The 21,004-nt window shown below is 36.0% G+C and overlaps 1 protein-coding gene across 1 annotated transcript in view; it reads left to right on the forward strand.

Annotated features, from left to right (window-relative positions):
• Positions 1 to 21,004, forward strand: part of CNTN3 (contactin 3) — a 331,480-nt gene that overhangs the window by 120,839 nt on the left and 189,637 nt on the right. The gene's annotated exons all lie outside the window — the stretch shown is intronic.

The raw sequence follows: 21,004 nt of genomic DNA on the forward strand, positions 1-21,004 counted from the left end.
CTGCTTCTCTCTCCCACTCCCCCCGCTTGTGTTCCCTCTCTCGCTGTGTCTCTCTGTCAAATAAATAAATAAAATCTTTAAAAAAAAAAAAAAAGAATATGTTTGTTGAGTAGCCACCCTGTGTTTTATATTGTATTTGAACTGAAAAGAAAATGAAAGAATTGTTAGACATGGTCCTTGCTCTCAGAGAGCATTGAAATTAGAGAATTATATCTGACAAATCTGAAAATATTTAAGGAACAAGGACAATGAAAAAGAAAAGAATGTGACATTTTGTCGACCTCCCTTGCAGTTTGGCCCAGCTCAAAATAACCTTCGGGGTAACCCTCACTCAGGCCTGGCTCTGGAAGCCAACTTTGTACCAGGGTTAATTGGACCTGGGTGAACTCATGGCCCAACCTGAGAAAATCACTTTCTTTCTCCAGGGAATTTAGAATAGGGACCAGAGACCTCATTTAGTTTTTATCTTCCTGATATATCTTTTGACTACTTTCTACTTTTTGTTTCTTCTTACTATAGTCTCTTCCTTTGTTTTAGCTGTATATTTTGTATTCTGTAATGCATTATCAGGATTATCTTGGTTCTGAGGTTTCTTAGTTCTTTATACCTCAGTAATTCTGAAATTGGAATGCATGTGTTCTTATAATGTGGTAGTATTCTCTCTCCACAGCCACAAGCCATTAATAAATTGATGATGTGTCATTTAATGCATGGCTTATTCTGTAGCTTTCTGTTTTATAATGACGATGGTTGTTTTGCTTTTGATACAATATTCTTTGTGCTCTGTTTTTCATACTTATTTGCTCTTTCCATTGTTTTCACTTTGTTTTCCCCTATGAACAGTGTTTCTGGTTCTCTGATTTAAAGCTGTATCTTCCTTGGGTATTTTGAAAGCTAGATGTTAGATTTATATTATGCAAATTTAAGTTTGCCTGTATGTTTACCAAGGTGTTTTGTATATACTTCTCTAGTAGCCATAATTTTAAATCTAAATTATTTTTCATTTTAAACAAGTTCAGTTCCCTTTTTTCCCCTTACTGTATACATTGCTGTTGGTGATTTCTGTGGTCATTGATTTAAATTCTTATTACGCCATTTCCATACATATGCCATTTTCATACACACACACACACACACACACACACACACACACACAGGGCATTATTAGGTATTATGTATATATGCGTGTGTGTATGTATATAAAAAGTATACATATAATATTTTTCTCATGAATAATTTTATATATGCATATTGTTTTTAACCAGAATTTTACCAGAATCTATCAGATATCAATGTTTTACCTAGTTGCAATGCCAGCCACAAGACCTCTTCCCATTCTTGCATTCTAATTTTTTTAATTTCTCAATTTTTAAATATTTAACAGTTAATAAGTTACATTTAAAAATATAACTATGTTTCATCCTCTTGCATTTTAAAGAATGTCATTATATTGACTTAAGTATGAAGACACCTTTTGGTTGGTGCGAAGGTTGGATCCCAAACTGCCAAAGAATTCCAATGTGGTGTTCTGTTGTCTTCTGGAATTAGTGTTGCTGAACACAAGTCTGGGGTCAGAATCACTTCTATTTCTTGGGAGCTCACCACCAACTCCTTTTTTGTTTTTGTTTTTTCTTTTTTTGTCTCGTGTTGCTTGTGTACGAGATCATTTTTTCTTCATCCCTTTAGTTAAAAACATGCATATTTCCAGCAAACAGCTAGATTTACCTTTCTTTTAATTTACTTTGCTTAGAATGTGAAAAATTAGTTTATCATACTTGCATATTTTGTACACAGTTCTGGAAATTTTCCTTCTTTTATATCTTTTAGTTTTGTGTGTGATTTATTTGTATTTTAAAAAAGCACTGATACTCTATCTTGGATTTTTTTGTCCTATTTCTTGAAATACTCTTTATCTCATGCTGTTCCTTCCTATGAATTTCTGTTCCTGATTTACTGAGGCCACATCTATTTGTTTGTTTTCTTTTGAAGATACAGTCAGTTTTCTGAAATGCTCTTTTGGATCTACAGGCAGTCTTTTTCCTACTCCCATTTGGTGTTTTCATTTTTATGCTTAATATTTTCAGTGCACTCTAAAGCAAATTTTATCCAAAGCCCACCTTTATCAACAGGTAGTGTCAGGGAATTCCCTTGGCCCTGCTTGCTTCTCTACATGAAGAGCTCAGATTCTCTTCTCAGATCCGTAGGAGAATGTACAATTCCCATGCGAATTCCCTATTTTAGGAGTCTTTCACCAAATACATTACTTCTTTTATACAGTGGTATTTTTCTATTACAGATTCTTGATATGTTGTAATATCTGAAGAAGTATAAATAACTATCCTTCATAGAGAGAATGGCTTGTTTGGAAATACTTCTAAAACTACATCATGCCTCTTCCAGTCTTCCCCTACTTCCTAGCCAGGACTTTATAGGCAAAATGGGATAAAGTTGTTAAGTCTGGGATTTTATTTACCCTACTTACAAGCTAATAAGCTGGCTTGCTGCAATTTCACAGATGCTAGCAGAAGACACGATATTCCTGGGTCCGTGACAAAAAGCGTTATTACTCTCGGCGCAGCAAACAGCATGCTGCAGTTCCCCTTGCCCTCAAGTCCCACAGAGGTGATAAGATATGGCTGGGATAGATGCCACAGCCACAGCTGAGGAACACTGGGCTTAGAGACTCCACCTCTTTTTTTTTTTTTTTTAAAGATTTTATTTATTTATTTGACAGGGAGAGACAGCGAGAGAGGGAACACAAGCAGGGTAAGTGGGAGAGAGAGAAGCAGGCTTCCCGCCGAGCAGGGAGCCCGATGCGGGGCTCGATCCCAGGACCCTGGGATCATGACCTGAGCCGAAGGCAGACGCTTAACGACTGAGCCACCCAGGCGCCCCAGAGACCCCACCTCTTTTATAGCAAGCAGTAAGCAAGCTGCTCTTCAGCTTAGAGGAAGACATTACCTTATCCCTCCAGCTTGCTCTCTTCAGACACATCCCTGAGAAATGGGCCTGCATAAGAGTGACCGGACCTTTCAGTCTTTGCACACCCACTAAAAACTTTGAAAAAAGTTGTCCATTGTCTGTTTGTTTGGTACTGTCTTTGACTTTCTTACTTGGGATGCACCCTATCAGGATATATGCCGTGAATGGGAGACAAAGTATCTTTTGACCTTCATTGGGAATTCCATCTTTCATAAAGAAAACCCAGGATGTTCCATTTAGTTCCTAAGGTTTCCCCACAGTCTTTCTTCATCTGCCTCACAAGTTTTACTTGTTCTGATGCTTGGACATGAGATTGCTTAGTTGTCTTAGTGGACAATGAGATTCTTTGGCTTGGTTTGCTTTTGCAGTTAGCAGGGGTGGGGGCAATTCATAAGTGTTTTTGGGAAGTTACAGGAAGGAATTTTGGGTATTCTTAGCCTAATGCCACATTAGATTGGAAAGGTAAAAAATGTATTTTTAAATTCATATAGTTGAGATATAGGTTTCTGGTAAAGAAACCAAGGACAGTGGGAAAAGAAGTGGGAGATATTTAATGTATCAGAGATTTCAAAATTACCAGTTATAAGAGAGCACTGCTTTAACTTGGCAGCTTTGAAGGAATGTGATATATTAACTGAAGAAGGAATTAGGATCAAGACTCTCGTATTAGTAAGATGCTCGTGACTTCAGGGGAATTTTGACTGTCTTTTGCTGCCGGCAAATGGAGGGTAACATGTTGACACTGAAAAATGTCCTAATTGTTCACTATATGTCTCCTCTCTTGATTATGTTTGCATGCTTAGTAATACTTTTTTGTTTCTGTTCGTCATGAAGAAAATATTTAAATTGTGCTTCATGGATAAATGAGTAAATAAAAGTATAGTCAATATACCACTTTTAAAGCTGGTAAAAATGCAAAGAAATTTCATCTTAATTTTCAAGTTGCTTGAAAATAGTGTTTGTAATAAAATCAAAGTGAAAGGCCATTCATAATTTAAGAAGTCTGCTTTTTGTAGTCATTCTCAACCCCTTCTAGTAGGTTACTTATACAACAGTTAGGAAACCTGTGGAAGGGAGAAATATGTAAAGTGATGCAATGTTTGAGTTACAGGCCTTCTCAATTATTTGCTGTTATGTTACATTGTATAATTTTTGATACTTGCTTAATATATTTGAAAATGTTTTTCCAAATTCTTAATTCCAATCACAGCAGGTTAGGATAGTACCTCCAAATTCCCAAATATCTTTGCTTTATTAATAATTAGTTTTATTTGTCTTATTCCTGAATTTCTTATAATTCTTTATTAAAATGTTTTTATTTTGGCCAATTTGTGCTGCAGTATATTTTTAATCATGAATTATATTACATGTACAAGCAGCATGGAGAAATTGTAAAGAACGTCTGTGTAGCTACCACTCAAGATTTAAAGAATTTTCTTAAAAGATTGTGTTCATTTATTTGAGAGAGAGAGTGAGAGAGAGAGAGAGAGAGAGAGCACGAGAGGGGGGAGGGTCAGAGGGAGAAGCAGACTCCCCACTGAGCAAGGAGCCCGATGTGGGACTCGATCCTGGTACTCTGGGATCATGACCTGAGTCAAAGGCAGTCGCTTAACCAGCTGAGCCACCCAGGCACCCTAGATTTAAAGCATTTGAAGTTAATTAAACCTACCTGCTACGTCGTTGCAAATGGCAAGATCTCATTCCTTTTGATGGCTGCATAATATTCCATTGTATATATATACCACATCTTCTTTATCCATTCACCTGTCGATGAACATCTTGGCTCTTTCCACAGTTTGGCTACTGTGGACATTGCTGCTATAACTGGAGGGTGTTATGCTGAGCGAAATAAGTCAGTCAGAGAAAGACATGTATCATATGACCTCACTGATATAAGGAATTCTTAATCTCAGGAAATAAACTGGTGATTGGCTGGGTGATAGACATTGGGGAGGGTATGTGCTATGGTGAGCGCTGTGAATTGTGCAAGACTGTTGAATCACAGATCTGTACCTCTGAAACAAATAATGCAGTATATGTTAAGAAAAAAAAAAAAGAAGAAGAAGATAGCAGGAGGGGAAGAATGAAGGGGGGGAAATCAGAGGGGGAGACGAACCATGAGAGACGATGGACTCTGAAAAACAAACTGAGGGTTCTAGAGGGGAGGGGGGTGGGAGGATGGGTTAGCCTGGTGATGGGTATTAAAGAGGGCACGTTCTGCATGGAGCACTGGGTGTTATGCGCAAACAATGAATCATGGAATGCTACATCAAAAACTGATGATGTAATGTATGGTGATTAACATAACAATAAAAAATTTAAAAAAAACCTACGTGCTAACTCACCCTCCTGACATTTCCTTTACTCGCTTCCCCTTTCAATAGGTATTCACTATTCTGAATTAAATGTGTTTTTTAATCCTTTGAATACACATGTGTATTTTTCTAAATAGCATGTTAAATTGTTTTACTTTTTTAATCTTTTCAACTTTTATACAATGGCATCATACGGTATGCATACATCAACAACGTTTTTGTCCCCTCAACATTATGTTTGTGAGTATCTTGATCTACATCCTTGCCAATGCTTGTTGTTCGTTTTTTAAATTTGTGCAAATGTAGTGAATATAAAATTGTATTTCACTATGGTTTAATTTGCATTTCTGCAATTACAATGATGTTAAGCTTCTTTTCTATGTTTGGTGACCATTAATGTTTCTGTGATCTAGTTTTTTTTGGGGGGGGCAGGATTTCTTTGTACACTTTCAATTAATCATCTTCTTTTTAGTGGCTAGTTTTGTTTTGTTTTGTTTTTCCCTTGATGCTGTCAAATGATGAACAGATTTTAATTTAATTCAAATTTAATTTTGAATTAAAGTATCAATCTTTTTCTTTATAGCTTATGTTCTGTTACGAGTTGTTTAAAAATTTTTCTCCCTTATCCTGACGTGGTAAAGACATTCTCCTAAATGTACTTATAAAAGTTTAATGTTATGCTCTTTATATTTAAGTCTTTAATTATCTGGAATTGATTTTAGATATCATGTGAGATAGAAGTACTCATTTATTTTATTCTAATATGGGAAGTCAACTTAGCAGTCCAGTTGATTGAAGAGTCCATTCTTAACCACCCAGAATGCAATGTATGATCATTGTCTTTGGTTTCTTTGAACGTTTTTGGAGAATTATATTATCTGCAAATAATGAGAGTTTCTGTTTCCTTATCAACTCTTGCATCTTTTATATCTTTTTATATGACTGCACTTTCTCTAGCCTAATATAGTGTTAAATACATTGATGGTAGATATTCCTATCTTGCTTCTGATTTTAAAGAAAATGAATTAAGAGTAACATTTCACCATTTGATATGATGCATCCTATAGATTTTGTTAATGCTCTTTATCAAGTTAAGGCAGATCCTCTCCAGGTTAGTTTTTATCATGAATGCTTTATGTCTAAGTGCTTTTCCTACTTTTATTGGGATATTCATGCTGTTTTTCTTCTTTAAACTGTTAATGTAGTAAACAATTTTTAATATAAACCAACCTTCTATTCCTGGGTTAGTTTCATCTTGGCTTTTATGTAAGTTTTTTAAATAAGTGGATGGTAGGTATTTGCCAGTATTTTATTTTGCATTTTTGCATATATATTCATATAGGAGATTTTCTTTTTATATTCTATTATACTATCCTTTCTTTAACTTTAGTATCAAAGTTATGTTCACCTCTAAATGTGAGCTGGAGAGTATTTCTTATTTTTATAGCACCTAGAAAAATTTGAGAAATATTGGAATTATCTGTTCCTTAAATAAGAAGTAGAACTTACAAATAAAACCATCTGGACTTGGAGTTTTCACTGAGGAAATATTTTAACTATTGAGTGAATCATATGATCTTTTTCTTTATGCAAAGTTGTGGTTTTTCTAGGAATTTTATGTTTTCTAATGCATTGGCAAAAAGTTGTATCAAAACATTCCTTTTATTATCATTCTTATCTCTGCTTTATATGTACATTCCCTGTTTCATTCTAAGTATTATTTCAGAACTCTTTTTAATCAAACTTGTCAGAACTTGGCATTATTGTTCACTTTTGAATCTTTGTATTTCATTCATTTTCTTTTCATTGCTCTTCCCCACTTCTTAGATTATTTCATTTTTCTTTTTTTAATCACTTAAGTTATATGGTTATTTTCCTACCATTCTTCTGTTCTAACACAAATATGTGTGGCTTCAAATTTTCCTGAAATCATAGTTTCAGTTGTCAACCAGGGTTTTGACATATACCATATTTATTATGGTTCAGTTTTACAAATGTTATAATTTCATTATGATTTTCTCTTGGATCCGTGAGTTATCAGATATGTGTTTTTGAATTTCCAAATATAATGGAGTTTTCCTAGACATCTTTTGTTACTGATTTCTATTTTTTTAAAGATTTTATTTATTTGAGAGAGAGAGCATGTATGTGCCAGAGAGGCATGAGTGGGGGTGGGGTGAGGGATGGGCAGAGGGAGAATCAGGCTCCCCAGTGAGCTGGGAGCCCAACATGAGACTGGATCCCAGGACCCCGGATCATGACCTGAGCCTAAGGCAGATGCTTTACTGACTGAGCCACCCAGGCACTCCTTGTTACTGATTTCTTACCTTAGTTCCTCATTGATCAGAGCAGTGTTCTCCATATATTCATTGGGTTAAACTTGTTAATTGTGTTCCTGAAATTGTATATCTCATTACTGATGCTTTATCTAATCAATCAGTTTCATACAATGATAGATTTCTGTTTATCCTAATATTTCTATATTTTTGCCTTGTATATTTAGTGAATTATTGATGTATAAAAATTTCCAATAGGAATATTTTTGGTTAACATGAGATGACCAACTATCCCTAATAAATTGTTTGCCTTAGAATTTAGGTGTTAATATATTGATATTGCTCTATTAATATATTCTGATTTTTTTGTTTTCTTCTCTTTGGACTGATTAAGAATTTCTTCCCCTCTCAGTAACACTGAAAGTTAGACACGTTATTTATTTTCTTCTAGTAATTGCCCTAGAAGTTTCAGTATGCATGCTTAACAAAGTCTACAGTTAATATCTCTAACAATGGAGGACTTTGCAGTATTTTCAACTGTATTGCCTTTCTCCAGAATACTGTCCTATTGTTATCCAGTATTTTTATTGAAATTTTTAATGCCATGAATTAGACATTACTGATCCTATTCCTTTTATTTTCTAGTTTTCTTTTATATCAGAAATAGATAATGTAAGCATGTACAAACTTCTACATAGTTTTTGTTTGCTTTTTTGTATTTGTTTTTTTTGCTTGTTTGTTTTTTAAGAAAAACTGCAGGCTTCTGCCCATATCCTGTTTATTTCTCCTTTCCTAGAGGAAACTACTTTCAACTCTTTGGCTCTTGTGATATTTATCTCATTTTTTAATAAATAACTTGCTTTTATTGCTACTTCTTGATTTTTTTAGTTTTAAGCATTACTTGACTATCAAATCTGATAATTGATGCTATAACAGTCTCATACCACCATCTTGCCACCACAGTGATGTGAGGTTGCCTTTTTATGAGGTTTATGAAATATAGCATTTTAAAGTCGTAAGTCTTACAAAAGCACAAAATTAAAAATAGGGAAATCTACACTTTATTCCACTTACTGTACTCTTACTGGATGGAGCTTAGATGAGCACAAGCCAGTCAGTTTTAGAGCCAGCCCTCATCAAAATCTCCACAGTGAATAAACATTTCACCTGCCTTTGTTCGAAACTGGGGGGCTGGGAAGAAGCTAATTGCCAGTTGATTAATATTTGAATATGCATTAATATAGGGCATGTTATCATAGGATTTTACTGGATCAAAATTTGAAATAGGTCAGTATTCAGTGTTTCCATGATGATGACTTTGTAAATGATAACTCAGAGCTGAGTTTTGTAGCAAAGCATAATTACTAATTATTTTTTCTTTTGTGCATAATTTTTCTTTTCCCACAAATTGGTAATCTTATTTTTTTTTAATTTCTTAATTTTCTGTGGTTTTATACTATGTCATCTAAAATTTTGGCTAGTTTTCTCAATGTCTTCTCAGGTATTGAGATGCATCAAATACTCTGTCAGTTTTATCTTCTTGAAATCTGTTCTGGAGGTCTTTTCTTTGAACATTTCTACTGAGTTTTTAATACATGCTGTCTTATGTTTGCAATTTAAGAGACTTTTTGTACTCTAAATTTCCTCTTTATATCTTTTTCTAGTTTAATAGCTGTAATACCTTTTCATATACATATGACGTTTTGAGTGATGGTTTTCTTCCTTTATATTTTAAATACTTCCCCTATATAAAGTGTTTTTCCCAAATAGCTTCATTTCTATTTTATGCTGGTCGGTTTTTATCTTTCAAATAAGAATTTTTTTTTTGCATACGTCTGGTAATTTTTGGTTGTTTGCACAGACTTAAGGTGTAGGGAACTAAACCCTAACATAAATCTCCATTTTCATGGTGGACCTTGTCATTGTGAGGTTAATGATAGTCACTAATTTCATTAGGAGCCCTTACTATCAGGGCTTTTAGTTCTTCCCTTTTGGGTAAATCAGGTTCCCCAGAAGGAAAAACAATCTGCTCTTCTCCTGTGGATGGCAGTAGCCACCACTAGTATTCTGGGAGCCTGGTGGGAGAAGAGGCCTAAAGGATTACAGTGTCCAAGATGCATATATTTATTTAATCCTCCTGTTTCCTCACAATATATGTCACAAGATCTGCTGAGTAATGTCTAGTCAAGACATCCTGTGTTTTACCCCTTTAGACAATAAGCCTCTCCTCTGTTGGTTGTAGGGGAGGACAGGATCTGGGTATCTGCTGCTTAAAATTCTTATTTTACCACCTCCTGCACTTCCTTTCCATTTCCAGATGTGCCTGCTACCCCCATTCCTAAGCTTTCTGAGGATTCCGCCCACAAATCTACTCATTTCTAGGCTTTTCTCCACTATGAGCCTAAAAGTCCTATTTCCCCATTTTGCAAAACCAGTTAACCAATCACTTCTGTTTTCTGCCTTCTACAATTTTATTGCACTTTGCTATTCTGTTTTCCTGTCTTTGTGAGTTTGGGCCTTCCAAAAAATACCTCTGTACCACAAGTAAGTCCTGGTTTGGGGAATATCTCAGAGGAGGAGAGAAATTAGACATGCATGTGTTTTCTCTAGAAGCCTTATTGTTATTTCACACAATCAAGTGTTTTTTCAGATGTACTCACATGTTCACTATGTCCTTTGTGCACCTTCTTTCTTGTATCTGGGCTCATTTTTCTTCTTTGAGATCCTTATCTTTTAGAAATTTTTTAGTATATTTCTGTTGGTGGTCAGTACTGTTTTATCTTTTTTTTTCCCCATTGGCCTGAAAGTGTGTCTATTTGCCCTTGTTCTTCAAAAAAGAATTTCACTGCAAAAGATACTGTTACAGACACTCTGAGACTGGAGCCAGACTTCGTGGGTTCGAATCCCACCTTCACCACTTACCAGCTGTGTGACTTTGGACAAATCCTGAGCCTGTTTGTGTTTCTGGTTCTTCATCTGTAGAGCAAAGATGAGCAGTGGAACTTACTTCGTCAGGTGTGAGGTTTACATGAGCTAAAGTATGTGAAGCACCCGGAGCAGTGCCCAGCACAAAATGCATGCTGTACAGGGATCAGCTGTTGTCATTTTTATATAATTCTAGGGTATGATTCCTGAATCTTGGGATGCATGTCTTATGGCAACTGAAAAATTTTCAGCAGGTATCTTCCAGATTTGTTTATCCCCATGGCAACTCCACTCCTTCTGGTTTCCTTTTGAATATATTTTGAAATTTCTCATTCTCTCCTGCGTATCTGTTAACTTGCCTGTCATGTTTTCTATCTCCACATCTCTTTGAGGTGTTCAGAGTTACTTACTTAGTTCCAGCCTGCACATAACTAAGTAATCTCTGCCTACTTTACTATTAAACTATCCATTGAAATAATACATGTATTATTGAAATATATGAAGTTTACTTGTGGCCCATTATATCACCAATTATTATAAATGTCACATGTATGCTTAAAAAAAATAAACTGTCCTTTGAGTTTTTAATTCTAGTGATGTATTTTCCTGTGTAGACATTCTGTCTGATTCTTTTTTCTATGTTCCTGTTCTCTATTCAGAGCATCTTGTTTTTCCTGATGATTTGACATGCAACCCCATTTTTTCTTTTTTCTTTTAATTGTTTAAAGTCTTAAGTATTTAGATATTCTTTCACAATGTTTTATTAGCTCAGGATATTGCCAGTGTTAACCTGTGATCTGTTGGGAATATAAAAATATTCCCATGTTTATTTTTTTGATGTGAATATGATCTTTTTTTATTTTTTTATTTTTATTGTTATGTTAATCACCTTACATTACATCATTAGTTTTTGATGTAGTGTTCCATGATTCATTGTTTGTGCATAACAACCAGTGCTCCATGCAGAACGTGCCCTCTTTAATACCCATCACCAGGCTAACCCATCCTCCCACCCCCCTCCCCTCTAGAACCCTCAGTTTGTTTTTCAGAGGCAGAGATGATCTTTTTTTAAAAAAGATTTTATTTATTTATTTGAGAGAGAAAGAGAGCACAAGCTGGGGGGTGGGGGAAGGGCAGTGGGAGAGGGAGAAGCAGGCTCCCCGCTGAGCAGGGAGCCCCACACAGGGCTCCATCCCAGGATCTTGGGATCATGACCTGAGCCGGAGGCAGGCGCTTAACCATCTGAGCCACCCAGGCGCCCCTAGACGTGAATATGATCTTTAGTAGAAATTTTACTTTCCCAGGCCAACATGAGACTCTCCTTAGCCTTGGTTTAAGGAGTTTTATTGCTTTTGCCAGGAACCTCAGGGATATAACCAACCTGGGAACAATTTTATTTTAATATATTGGTTCTATGTAGCCCAACACAAACAGTCACTTTTCACTATTTATGGTAGTTATGTTCTATAAAGTCACTGTTAACACTGAATTAACGAATATTGAACCACTGCTCCTCAGGGAAATACAGGGTTAGGTTCCTGCAGACCTCTGGTCATAACATTATCATCAACCAATCAATACATAACCTTGTTTTATGTATGTTTCTGTTTAAAGGAATCTGGGTATACTTTGAAGGAAATGTAATGTACATTGTTGATTTATTAACATTAAACTCATGGTCAGGAACTCTATTACTCATGCTTGAACAAAGCTTTTCTAACAAACCAATTTTTTTTTTTCCATAAGACACAGCACAGTTTCCGTACGCATGAGAACACGAGATAGATTTCAGCACTATGCTTGAGGTCCATTTGAAGCAGTGAGGTCAACAAAAAGCACACAAATGCAAAAACCGTGGCACTAAATATACAGGAAAAAAAGATGCTTGTTTACAGTAGGAGAGCTGAAACAAGAAGGCAGAGCATTGCTTATTCAACCTCAGCTGGGAATGTGCACATGATGTGACTCATATTTTTCACCACTTCATGCATGTTTTCAAATGATGGCAAAAGTGCCACAAATACTGAGTTGGGGTTTACAAATTAAGTTTTAGGGAGTCGATGAATTTACAAATGCGAAATTCACAAATGATGAGGGTTAACTATATGTTAACTGCATATGAAATCCCACACTATGTGAGGTGTAGGTCCCACATTGTGAATTCTTCATTGAAGTATCTATGTCCTGCAAACCCCCACCCCCACCAGAGCCTCACCCACGGAGAACCAGAAGGACAAGCTAACTACCTCGTCCTTTGCCTGGGTGCATGAAGGGGTTTAGCCACGAGTGCAGCCCTGCAGGTGTGCACCTGTGTACGAAAGGGCTTATTTCCAAATGGCCACTTCCTAGGCCCCAAACCTTATTTCCTGTTTCCACACGGGCAGTTCAACCGAAGCTCCCAGATTGCCAAGCCTAATGCTCTCATTGCCCACATCCTCATTCCACTGTCCTGGCAACCCGAGTATAAGCTCTAGAATGAATTGCTCTGCTTTTCAGCTTAATTTTTTGCCCAGCTCTGCATTCAACTTAATTTTTGCTGTATTTTAACCCACAGTGCAAGGCAATCTGTAGAACTAGATGTCTCTCCTATTTCTTATGCTTTTTTATATTTCTATTCAATTTTGTTACTTAGGAAGATAATGTAAATGAGTGAAACAAGCTTGGTGTAAACAGTAGGGGGTAGTAAGGTGTAGAATGGGCCAGAGATGATGGCATGCTTTTTCTAAAGGGGTGCTGACTGCTCAGTTCCCCAGTTTTTGTCATTTATTTACTCCTAAATTCATACTTCCAACTGTGATCTTTCCTCCAAAGTTGTGGCTCAAATAACCACCTGCCAGTTCTCCTCTGGATATCAGTAGACATCTCACACTTTTATTTCCAAACCATAATCTTTTTTTTTTATTATGTTAATCACCATACTGTACATCATTAGTTTTTGATGTAGTGTTCCATGATTCATTGTTTGCGTATAACACCCAGTGCTCCATGCAGTACGTGCCCTCTTTAATACCCATCACCAGGCTAACCACATCCTCCCACCCCCCTCCCCTCTAGAACCCTCAGTTTGATTTTCCTGGTAACCTTGCTCCTCTCCAGTGTTCACCATTTTGATAAAAGACACATTTATTTTCTGGGTTAGTTGCAGTGATGTGGCTGTTACTTAGGTGTACTGGTGAGACAAGGTGAGCTTAGGGTTCTCCTTTCTTGCCATTGTGACGAGCACTGAATAATGTCTAGAATTGTTGAATCAGTATATTGTATACCTGAAACTAATATAAGACTGTATGTTAATTATGCTTGAATAAAAAAAAATAATTCATTTGATGCCCACCAAAAAAAAAAAAAAAAAAAAAGATATGTTTGTTGCATTGTTCAGGCCCAAAAGCTGAATCATCCTTGAGCTCTTTTTCCGTTATTCACATTCCACATTACGTGAATTCCGTTATTCATCAATCCATCCTATTCGTTTTCCTTCAAAGTATACCCAGAAGCTGACCACTCCTCATTCCCTGCACTGCTACCATTCGAATGCGAGTCTTGTCCACCTCCCACCTTGCATACTGCATTAGCCTTCTTACGTAGCTTTCTACTTCCTATCTCTTCCTCGTGCCAGCCCCCCACCCCCCCAACCCCTGCCAGTGCCCACAATGTTCTTTTCTCCACCCAAGAAGCAGTGATTCTACACTTGTCAAATCAGTCTCTTCTGCTCAGACCCCCAGCGATTTCCCATTAGAATAAATGTCACTGATTACCTTGGCTCCGAAAGCCCTATCCTGCTTCCCATATGTGATCTCCTACCACTTCTTATTGTGTCCTTGAATCCAGCCCCGCTAACCTTGTCCTTCCTTAGTATGCGAAGAACATCCTCATCTCAGGGCTTCTGTCAGATCTGTACAGCTTGCTCACTTGCTCACTTCATCCAGTCACTGTTTTAATGTGAATTCCTAAACAGGCAGGGGAGAAACAAATCCTTTCACTTCTCCATATGTTCACCATATCCTTGATCCTTATAGGACATTGAGCATCTTTTTATTTTTATCTCCCTTACTATATTGAAAGACTGTGTTTTTCACTGCTCTATCTAGAGCCTGACAGAGTGCCCGGAATTTACTAGATACTCACCCAGTGTTTGTTTAGTGAATGAAATAACAAAGGAAAAAATGCAGGAACACTGTTAGCAAAGCTAATCACTTTTCAAGATAAACCAGAATCCATCATTCTTTACATGAAATGTCTCAACTTTTTAAATGTTAGAGACTAAATGAGAACACTGCATGGGCCAATTCTGTCTGCATCAAACAAAACAAGTCTAAAGGCCAGATATAGCTCAGGTGTCACCAGTTAGTGACCTCTAACCTAGATGCTCAGAGCAGATACACTGAAATTAAAAGGATCGCACTGGATTGTAAATGATGCTAACTCATTCTCTTAAAAAGAAACAAGACAGTGTGTCTCCTGAGCCCAGAGTTCCTTTTTTTTTTTCTTTTTCTTCTTACATTATCCAATCTTTTTGTAAAATGGGAAATTGACCATATTGCCCCTACAAAGGATTACTCCTTCCTCTACCAGCAGAAGAGGTAGTACATTTTTCACTTTTCTTAGATTATAATATTTAAAAGCACATTGAGGCTAGTGAAAATAAATTTGAAGAAAGATTAAACAAATGTAGAAAATTTTAAGGATGAAACTCGGAGTTGCTGGCTGTATCTGAAAAGAAAAATCATTAAAGACTAATTAGCTTAAACTGTTGTGCTATAATTAGTAGGAGCTTAGTTTGCTGTGAGTTATAGGCAGTGCTATTTCTCATAACTAAATACTGCAGCTAAAAACATAAATTTCATCTTTGAACATAATGACTTTGATGAAGTTCAAAGCTGCTTTGCTCTGATGGTCTAAAAACAAGTTAAATTTAAAACAAAAGGCTGTAACTTTATCAGTACACCATTCATGCTTTTATGAATTTAAAAAGCAAAGCAAAACTTTTTAGTCAAATACTCTTCAACTCAGTCACATAGGAAAGTTATGATTTTTAAAACAACATTCTATAGAAGTCAAGTTTTTCAGTAACTTCTCAGTCTGTTTTGTGCTTTTCCATATAAATGGAATATATTTCTTCTTTGCCTTTTGAATCATAAAAAAGTTTTAGTTTGTAAAATAACTGTGCATATCTAAGGGTATTTATTATATGACAGTATTTTTTCAGGCCCTATGTTTTGGGGGAAATCTTGGTTGAGAAGATTCCATAGACAAGTATCTTAATCTAAATTTCCACTGAGTTTGCTGTGTGTACCCACTGATTCTCATGTCTTTGAGATGCTTATATATGAATGAGAAGGATGGCGTGGTTGAAGCACATATGACCCACATGTCTGAATTAATCAGAATATTTTCCAATCCATTTTCTCTAGAAAGCATATTGATATGAATCTTTCCTAGGACATGCTCTTGTGTTGAATTATTGGATAGTATAGCTTGATCTGGACTATTGAGGTTGAGCTGGACTTGGAATCTTTATCACTGAGATCTTCATTACATGGGTCCATAATATAATCAACTGGCCCAATCATGATAGCAAAGCTTCCAGATGTAAAGGAAGCATTTTCATTTTAGATTTTATAATGGTAGGGGTGAGCCACCAAAAGAGGTTACTGAAACTCTATGACCAGAGTTCATCCATTTATTCAGTGAGCGTTCATTGAATATTTGCTATTGTTAGACATTTTATGAGATGCCTGGCATTCTGGGAAGGATCTTATTTTCATGGAACTGAGGGCCTATTGGAGAATAGAATTTCATCAAATTAATACAAAATTATACACTAACTGTGACAGTACTGTAAGGAAAACCAGTTGCCTCCCCTTTCTCCATAATCTGTCTTTGGTGCTTGAATTTCTGTAATTCAGTCTTTACTCTTTAAGCCTTAAAGAAAATGAAGTGAAAAAGAGCTCATTATGACCTAGACAGGAATGAAGGTCAGCACACTGCGGCCAGTGAAGGAAGAATGGTATGAGGTGACTTAACAGAAGTATTCACAGGGATAAATCATTCAAGTTCACATAAGCTATCTTACTCCAAGCAGCCAATAAACAGGGTGACATGTTTTGATTTATAAAGATCAAATGGCTTACTTCTCTGTAGTAATTTGATTGAAGGGCATTAAAAATGCCAACAAGGAGACCAATAGGAAATTATTACCGGTGTTTACACAGCTGATGATTGTTGAGGGGGAGTTTGTGGTAAAAATGGTATCACTTGGTGAGGGATTGGATGTGAGGGCTGTGGAATATTTTTCTCAGAGGCTTGACTCGATGGTGGTACACTTCACCAAGATAAGCAACATTAGAGGAGTAGGGTATTTTGTGGGTTGGATGGAGGAGGAGGAGGTGGGAAGGTCATGAGTCTGTAATTTTAAGCATACAGTTTGATAGCATAACTATAGGTCACCTGAAAGATAATCTTTCCATCTGTTTTGATAATAATAGAGTGATCTATGAGCAGCATGTCACAAATGTGTTATACATATTTATGCAGGCCATGCCCTGCCCAAGGGCTCCTGGATGAAATCCACCCAAGGCTTCCTTTTCCAGCAGTGCAGTCTGCTCCAGGTCTGGCCGTGTCAGCATGGAAGAAGGGGTGGCTTTTTGTCTTGCCCAGAGAAGGCAGCTTTTTATAATTCTTAAACAGGCACTGTGTGTGCTGACATGGTCCTGCCAATAGCTGGGGACGTGGTCAGTTGGAACAGGGAACAGATTCAGATATTTTTTAAAAACAGCTTCATTTGAGATACAATTCATATATCCTATAATTCCCCCTTTTAAAGTTTGTGATTCAGTGATTTGTAGGGGATTCACAGAGCTGTGAATATTACAACTTCACTTGTATTTTGTGTACAATGTTCCAAGTTCACCATCACCACAATCAATTTTAGAACATTTTTGTCATCCCCAAAAGAAACTCTGTGCCCATTCACAATCAGTTTCCATTTCTCCCCAAGGGCTCCCCCACCTCAGCTCCCAGACATCCCTCATCTACTTTCTATCTCTATGGATTGTCCTATTATCGACATTTCATGTAAATGGGATCATACAGTATGTGGTATTTTTTGATTAGTTTCTTCCACTTACCATAATGTTTTGGAGATTCACCCACACTGTAACATATATTAATCCTTCATTCCTTTTTATTGCTGTGAATAATCCTCCATTGTATGGATATACCACATGCTGTTTATCTGTTCATTAATTGATGGTTATTAGAGTTGTTTTCTCGTTTCAACTGTTATGAATAATGCTGCTATAAATATTTATGTGTAAGCATTTATATAGACGTAGGTTTTTATTTCTCTTGAGTTTACACTGACAACTGGAATTGCCGGTTTATATGATAATTTCGTGTGAAACCTTTTGAGGAAGTGTCGTACCATTTTACAAAGTCATTGCACCAATTACAAAGTCATTGCACTAGCAGTGTATGAGGGTTCTAATTTCTCCCATCTCAGGCAATTGTAACCATCCCAGTGGGTATGAAGTGGTTTTGATTTGCATCTCTCTTGTGACTGATGATGTTGAGCATGTTTTCATGGATTTATTGGCCATTTGTATATCTGCTTTGGATAAATGTCTATTCATAGATTTTGCCCATCTTTTAATTGGGTTGTCTTTTTATTATTGAGTTGTAAGAATTCTTTATGCATTCTGTATACTAGTCCTTTGTCAGATATATGCAAAGTTTCCTACCATTCTGTGTGTCAGGTGAGTTTTTAAGTCACCTCTTTAAAACTCTGGGGTCATTTGTAGAAATCTTCTCTGAGTACTTGGCTGAAAAGGGGGTACCTTCAATGTGGGAGTGATTCAATAGGGTTAAAGTGAAACACTGTAAATACTATGCTAATCACACCAATGTGCTAGAGTGGAATGAATTCAGGGTTAGAAGTTGAAGACCTTGTTCTAGTCTTGGCTCAGTTAATGAATGGGAATCACTCAGCTTCTCTGGGCCTCAGGTTTTGTTTTTTTTTTTTTTATTTGTAAGGAAGGACTGAGCATCTAAAATATTCTCCTATTCTACCTTGTATGATTTTAAGGTTAGAAGTTAAGCTGAACAGAATGAAGCTAGTGTTATTTTCAAGGCAAAGATACTAACTTCTAGATTTTGATACATCTGTGAGTTTTACATGGAATATCTTTTTTCCTTTCTTCTTTTTTTTTTTTAAATCAAGGATACCCAAATATCAGTATAATAACAGCCTTTAGAATCCTTTTGCCTTTTTCCCTTCTAGGGAGTACTTGTTGAAACTACCAACTAAATGATGAACCTATAGAGTCTGTTTCTGTAAGATGATGGAATTTCACAGTTTGAAGAGTAATGTTTAAACTCCTCCAAAATCTGTTATCTGAAAGAGACTCCTCTGTTTTGTGTCTATGGATGTTGATTATTGGACGTGGCCCTTGTTTATTATAACCACAGGGTTGTTACTGTGGAGAATCTTGAAACTTTCCTACTGCATGTTGAAATATAGTAGCGTTCATGGAAATCCAGTTAATTGTTTAGTATAGTTTTTTTTTTTTTTTTTTGCTTTTTTCCCAGCTGTGGTTTTGTTTTATTAAATTGGTTTTAGCTAATTCCATCATTAAAATGTGATCAGTTAATTCTAAGAAGTCAAATAGGGCATTTCCTGCAGGGGTAATGGTATCAGAATGGAGTGTTCTCCATCAGTGTGGGCCGATCACTAGCCATTCTGTGAAATTCATTAAGTTAGATTCTTTGTTAATGATGACAGTATGTCTCAAGTCTGAGCATCTAAAAGATTTCTGATCTCTGAATTACATGGACATTTTAGATTTTATTCCATTTCATTTTTAAAAAAATAAATCTTCTTTGATGTTAAACCTTGGCTGGCTTTCAGCTCCCTTCCCTTTTCTGTCAGTTACCAATCATGATAAACTTCTAGACTCAAGGTTTTGCTTGAAATAGCAATAGTATTTTATTTTAACTTCTAATACATATTTTTTAATGCAAAGCATGTTGTATGTATCATTGTGGGGATCAAAGAAAAAATGCTGCTTCGCTTTTTACGACTCTGATTCTGATTCCTTTCAAATTGAGTGCAATTGTATAAAAAATAAGTCCCGTGAAATCCTGTCTTATCAGAGTCTAGTATCCCAGAGACTTGGAAATTTCCCGAGGCTGGCAAAATCACCAGGCCATTTGGCCCTTTGATTAACTGGCATTCTTCCATATGGGTTTTCTTCTGTTCCAATATAATGCCATTACAGTAGAAGTAGATTGAATGCTTCTCAGGATAGATCAGTTTTATTTCCCTGAACCTCAGAAAAGTTCTTGCTTAGAAATCGTCTTCCTGTTGCTTTGTTTTACTTTCCCTCTTTGGTCACTGTTGGAGTATTCTTTCATTGCTGTTCTGTCGGGATTTTTTTTTTTTTTAATCACTTTGTCTTAACTCTAAAAGCAATTTCTTGTCTATAGCAGAACTGTTACGGCTTGTCTGTGAAAGAAAGTGTTGCTTGGTAAAGGTAGCAGCTGCTTGGGTGGTATATTTAAAGTTAAAACCAAATGGCTTGTGAAAAGGCTAGATTGAACTCAACCCTTTAATTTCACATAAACCACTATTATAGGTGTGTGGTGTTTTGTAGTGCATTGTGTACCATAATTTTCAGGCTGTTGTGCTATCCTGTGTAGCATGCTAAAAATATTCTGTAATTTTTGCTTCTACAGGAGGATCTATTTAATTGAGTCCTGGTTTAATGCTCATTATACTGCTGTGATTCTATTTTGCAAATGTTGGAAATGTCTTTAAGATCATACCTGGAATCCTGCAATTTTCAGAGTAGTGATCTCTTTTGGTGGGTTTTTTTTTTTTTCTTTCCCTCTTCCCTCTTTTTCTTATTTTTCTTCCATCTGAAGTTATGGCTTTAAAAATCAAAATACCTTTTATAAGCATATAATATTTCACTGTATATCTTCTCATAATTCCACATTGGTAAGGCAACTCTTGTTTATTCGTTTTAGAATGATTTGATTTGCAAAAGACATACTAATGACCCTTTTTTTGTTTTGTGAATTGTCTGCCCTAAACCTTCTGTGATAAAGCAAAGCATACGCTACTCAAGAATACAATACATCTTTTAAAAAAATTCTGTTGGCTATAAATAATACTTCAAAACTTTAATTTCAACATTTCAAACAATGTTCTCTTTTATAAAATAGAATATTTCTTCACCTCAGTTATTTGATTTGGTAAAGTTATTGATGGAAATTTCCTACAGTGAACACTAATCAATTTTTCTTCTTCATATGTGCAGGCTATGATTAACAATGCTGTCTGTCACTTTCCCACTAAAGTTTTATTCCTTTCCACTCAAAAACATATATGTATAATGATTTAAGGTGAATAAATCTATTTTTTTTTGTTTTGCATTCCTAATATGTTGTTTGTGACTTCTTGATTTTCAAGTTTGCATTTTTATGATAACTGCCTTCTTAAAATATTAA

Source organism: Halichoerus grypus, chromosome 1, assembly GCF_964656455.1.
Source record: "Halichoerus grypus chromosome 1, mHalGry1.hap1.1, whole genome shotgun sequence".
NCBI lineage: Eukaryota > Metazoa > Chordata > Mammalia > Carnivora > Phocidae > Halichoerus > Halichoerus grypus.